We start from the raw sequence: 6,000 nt of genomic DNA, 5'->3' as shown, positions 1-6,000 counted from the left end.
ATTGCCAAGCATCAACCAAAGGGACACCCACCAACCGCAACCACCCTGAATGAGGGCTGAGTATTGCTAGCAGAGTACAGTACAAAAAGAAGACTTTCATAATATGGAAGCCATTCTGTGGAACGCTTCTCATGTCAGCAGTTTCATCTGGAGAGCCACCCATCTGGGCAAGAGCGGTTTATTATTTAAATCAGTCTTATAACGTTACAGCTAGTACCTCTATATGACCATTAAAGACATACACTAATTCAGGATTTTGGTTATTAGCATTAGCGCAAGTCTAAGAGATTCTAAGGAAATATCTAGAATGTTAGCTTTCCTGTAGACTTCCAGTGATTTTCAGAAGCTAGTTAGCATGTCTGCAAACACTAGATAGCAACTTCCTTCAGACTGAACACAAAGATGTAAAATGAGTATCCATAAGTTTATCTGGCTCTGGTATAGTATATAAAGTTCATTTATAACGTTCTCTTTAATGTTCTTATAAAGGTTCTTCAGGCTGGATATCTGTAAAAGCACTTTGATTTTGATACTACAAATAATCTAAATCCTTCAAACTGCATGCAGAGAAAAAAAGGTTATCAAAGGATAGCTTGAACTCTGCAGATGAATGCCTCCACTGCCAAAATGACATACTATCCCTTTAAGGCAATAAACCCCTAATGACAGTATTATTGTTTGTTTGAGAGACTACGGGTACAATAAATTCTCCGGGGGTGAGATTAGTGATACTGAAGCCCCTGGCAAATGGTAATGCCGTCCCACTCTCTCCCAGATCCATCCACTGCCGTTGAATGAGTGATGATGCCTTCATCACCCTACACACTGCGACAAATCTATCGGGTGTACAGAACAAGTTCGGAAACACCCGGATGTGGATACCGTATCCCCTCAGTCTCCCGAACCCTGTGTTGTCCCCCCCGCAGTCCGCTGAAGGTGGGTGATGAAGCATCCACCGTCGGCACATTTGTCTCAGTCGGTTCAGACAAGCCAGTCTTCCTTACGCACGTCAGAGCAGCAGCACTGGCCAAGATGTACCCGTCACCTGTCGGCTGGGGAGAGCTGAGGGCATCTTGGCCAGTGATGCCGCTCAGGGCTGTAGGGGAAGACGGACAGATAGACGGGGCCACCGAGGCCTGACACGTCTGAGGCCCGTGAGGAGCACAAACACGCTGGAATATCAGGAGGTTAGCGCGCGTGCCTGGGAGTTAGCGTTAATCTGTCTGTTGCCCTCCGGCACTGGTTCCTGACGGCCATTTGTCTAAATTGTTTACAGCCCGGGACGTCAGATGTCAACAGCCAGACAACCGCACGTCCGGGAAGGGAAGGCATTGTCTGTGCGTTGTCATTGGTTGAGGTGAGAAAGGGATTATGAGAAGCTTCGCCACTTGCTTCTGTGTCGACAAACTAACTTATATACTGAGCATTTTGTAACTACGCAGCAACTAGCCATGAGACTGAGAGAGCTTCGGATGTCTTTGTGAAAGGGAAAACAACAATGACCTGAGGAACATGCAATTGATCTGGTAATGTCATGTCATCTCTTAAAGTCAGATGTTACACCCCTAAAAAAACGGTGCTCCGGCACTCCCTGTAGGAGATCCACTATGAAACCAAGGGACAGCCAAAGAACCCAGGGACCCCATAGACCAGGGACAGCCAAAGAACCCCTTTGGAACCATTTTCGCTGTGTATCGACACACATATCACAATCCTGATAACACAGGAGCTGAAACCTGGCGTTATCCAGACATCAGTCCTCCTGGATGTTAACAGTGTCTTCTGAAAATGGTTGTTTACAGTTTAGATCAAAGGATCCATGTCAGCCTACCTCCTATATTCAGCCTCTCCAAGGAATACCCGATCCATCACTCACTCCATCACTCCATCAGTCAATCACCCCCCTCCCCCACTGGCTTGGACTGAGACAGAGTCGACCTCGGTGATAAGGTTTTCTGTGTTCTATAATGTCTACGGCAGTCGACACTAGTTTCCATAGCCCAATTTTATACCTCACCGTGTCTGAAAATGTTACATTATACCGAACCTTAACCACACCGTCAACCTGGTGCCTAACGCTAAGTTCGAATTTATTCCAATGTTGGCTTTGCCGCGGTGGAATCTAACGGTTGAGGATGTAGAGGCCAGTGGCACCCGTGGAAAGTGGCACGGCTAAAGTCTAACATTCGCTTGAGCCTCGAGGTAGCAGCAGACAGACAGCAGAGGATGTCAGGTGTGTTCAGGTGGACACAGGGTGACAGCGGGGAAGCGTTTCTCCCTCGCACTCTCTCAGACTATGTGGACACTACCAGGGGGAGTGGCCGCAGCGAGCGGAGGTCTCCGGTGTTGACAAAGTCATGGGCCGGAAAACCCGTTCGCTTGGAGAGCCAGCAGGATGGGCCGTCTTCATAAACATCCCGCCTGTGTACAAATCACACAGGCGGGATGGGGGCACTTGAAGCCGTTGCCGCTCAAACACGCGAACATGCATGGACACGGAAACAGACACATACACATACACATACATACACACACACACACACACACACACACACAAGCTCATACGGTACAGAAAACATCCATACAGAGATAAAGTGCACTCAAGCAACATATGGACACACATACACCCAGGTACACACACACACACACACACACACACACACATACATATCTATGTGAGCACTCACGCACAGCAAACACGCTTTCAATTTCCACGGATTACAGCGACCCAGTGGGATAACATAATCAAACTACCCGTGGCGGAGGAGAGTGGAGAAGAGAGAATGTCAGTAGCGATGACCTCTGCGCCTTCCTTCCTTTCCGCGAGGGGTTCCTGTCGTAATCACGATGGCTTTTATGGGCCGGCGTCCGCGTGAGTCAGAGGGTCTCTGCATGTGCCCACATGGCGCTGTTTGAATGGCGACATTAAGGAAACATCGCCCGTCGTGTACCGGGGAACAGGCAGAATTGACTCAGTTTGGCGCCACAGCGAGACACAGAGGCCCATGGAAATGTGTTTCCAAGTTACATGTTTATCTCGCTTCCATCACTTTCTGTTTCATAGTTATGCTGTGTGTTTGTGTGTGTGTGTGTGTGTGTGTGTGTGTATATACATGCACTGCATGCATAAGTGTGTGTGTGTGTGTGTGTGTGCATGGAATAAGGAGGAAAGGATTGAGAGATTGGGAGAAACTGCAGCTCTGTCTTTCTTCGCCGGTGCCCCACCATCACCGAAAGGGATAATTAGGTATTCAGACGAGCCACCTAGCTGTCAGCACTCGGGAGGGTGTCATCCTCAATCAGGATCGGCGCAGAGCAGTGGCACGGGTTGATTCCTAATTAGAAGCATGATATCCTGGTGTCACTGCTCTGCCACCGTCTACTGTCGGCTAACTGGCGGAACAGCGCGCGGAGCACATCCTTGTCACGGAGGTCAACGCGCTCTGGCGCTTCCCCTCGCGGCCCAGGACATAGAACACACACCAATGCCAGAGGTCAACCTGTAACGCAGGAATTATAAAGTGTGGCTAATGTTTCCCGGAGCGAGACACCCACAAACACAAACTCTCCACCCGAACGGGGTCTTCAGTATGATGAGCAGGGCCTACCTCAAAACCTCTCCTGGGACATATAAAGTGTATAGAATGCATTCCTAATGTATTGATTGACACGATCGATGAGAAATCAGAGAGGCTGATGGAAGGGCTTGAAATACACAGGGTGTATTGAAAATTACAGGGAAGATGGATACCCAGCTCCCGGGTTGGAGTCTGACTCTCTAGATTCCGTTATCACTGCATCTCTACCTCGCTGCCTCGCTCTCGGCCTCGCTCTCTGCCTCGCTCTCTAACTCGCTGCCTCTCTCTTTACCTCTTTCTCATTACCACCCCTCTCGAACAACCACTGCGTCTCTCTCACCGACTTTGTCCGCGTCTTTCACCAACTCTTGTCTCCCTAGCTACCTGGGCGTCTCTTTCAGGCGTATACTCACGTCACTCAATCAATTGGATAATTCCCGGTATCTATCCATCGGAGCGGGCTGCAGCAAGGGCGTGATGCGCGTTGGCAGGACGGATGGTGGTGGAAGTCAATGGAGGTGGGTAGCGGTGGCTAGGCGTACACACACACTAAACGCCAACTCTCAGTGTGTCACCACGTAGTGGAAGTCAATGGAGGTGGGTAGCGGTGGCTAGGCGTACACACACGCCAAGGCCTACTCTCAGTGTGCCACTGCCAGGCAAGCTTAGCAACCGGCTGAGAGGCTTAGACTGTGTGTCCTGAATGAGGAATAGGAGCCCAGAGCTTGTGTGTGTGTGTGTGTGTGTGTGTATATGTGTGTGTGTGCGTGCGTGTGCACGTGTACGTGCGTGTGCGTCTGTGTGGGTGTGCGTGTGTGTCGGTGGGGGTTACTGTATACATGACACAATGTGATTCACTGTTGAGCGGAGCCGGTTGGACTAAATCACGAGGAGATTGGTCCTTACACCTGAGCGACGGAGGCAGGGAGTGAAGTGGCCACTGGCACTGGCTTTGGAGGAGGGGGGGGGGGGATGTGCTTGAGGCCAAATTATAATCGTGACGCGACTTGGGGCCTTTGTGACAGCCAGGTAATTATCTCCCAGGGCTGAGAGGGACTTGGGGTTCATCCACCGTGTCCCCGTCCCCAATGGCCCCCTATCCACTGTCCTGTGCACTGCTTCTCACCACGCAGGCTCCATCGGTAGTGGACTCCACACGGAGCAGGGTACTATTCTGGACGCAGGCAGATCGGGTTTTGTTCCCCCGGTGTAAAGAGGTGTGATAGTGTCCTGATAGTGTTGTGGGGTTTGTAGCAGAGGAGCCTCATCCAGCCCTGCAGATGACCTGAATGCAGTCCGGCCGAATGGCCTGCCATCCTCCATCCACAGGAGTGTCTACTGCCTGTCCGAAGAAGTGAACACGTCACTCGTGTTTCCGTTTCCCGAGATTCGAGACGCATCAGCGGAATTGCACTGCGCGGCAATCCTATAGTGGGCTAAACACAGATTTCTCTTTTGATTTGGTGCAACCCGTTTTGGGGGTTGACCCCAATTCTTGAACTGGCTTTGAGGCTGCTCCTAAGATGGATTAATTCGCTTTTTCTCGCTTGGCCCAAATTATCTGACATCTTCTGAGAGACTGCGGTTGTGAACCTAGGATAACAATGTAATGAGAGTGATGTAATTAAGCCACACAGCATGAGGGCGTGTGGTAAATGGCCAGTATACCATGGCTAAGGAATAGGTTGAGGCACCATGTAAGAGGCCATATTCCACAAACACATTAGGTGTCTTATTGCTATAACAAACTGGCAACCAACGCAATTAGAACAGTGACTTTTTTTCATCCCACATTTGTTATACTTAAACAACAAGGAATCTTGGGGGTTTGTGGTATATTCCCAACATGCCATGGCTAAGAGGTGTTCATATGGACAACGCATCACGGAGTATCTGGAGACACAGCTTAGCCGTGGCATATTGACAATACATCAATACCTCACAAACGCCTTACTGCTTTTCTAAACCGGTTATCAACACAAGTAGAGCAGTACATAGTGATGTCATCTCATACCTGTGGTACACGGCCTCATATAACACCGCAGTCAGCCAATCAGCCTACAAGAATTCAAACCACGTGGTTTATAGTAGCTGTTAATAAAAGGGGGATGAAAACATGGATGAAAGCGTGTGCGTGTGGACAGCTTCAGATTAGTACCAGTTAAGGGAATACGCACCTGCAGTTTCATGTTTCTATCCATAATGCGGTTCAGCTCAGTCAGAAGCCTTTGAAATGCTCATTGTGTGGTCCTTTCAACATGAATACGATCACCTGACTGACCCACTCTGTGAGGAATTCATTCTAAACTGAAATCACAAGACCAAAAAAGACCCCAAGACACTCTAGAGATTTACCATGGGCCCCCTGGGAACCCCTGACACTTTAAAGTTAACTTCCCGAAACTATGCCTCAACTATGAGA

The sequence above is a fragment of the Esox lucius genome, chromosome 8 (assembly GCF_011004845.1).
Source record: "Esox lucius isolate fEsoLuc1 chromosome 8, fEsoLuc1.pri, whole genome shotgun sequence".
Classification (NCBI taxonomy): Eukaryota; Metazoa; Chordata; class Actinopteri; order Esociformes; family Esocidae; genus Esox; species Esox lucius.
Note: the sequence above shows the minus strand (reverse complement) of the source record.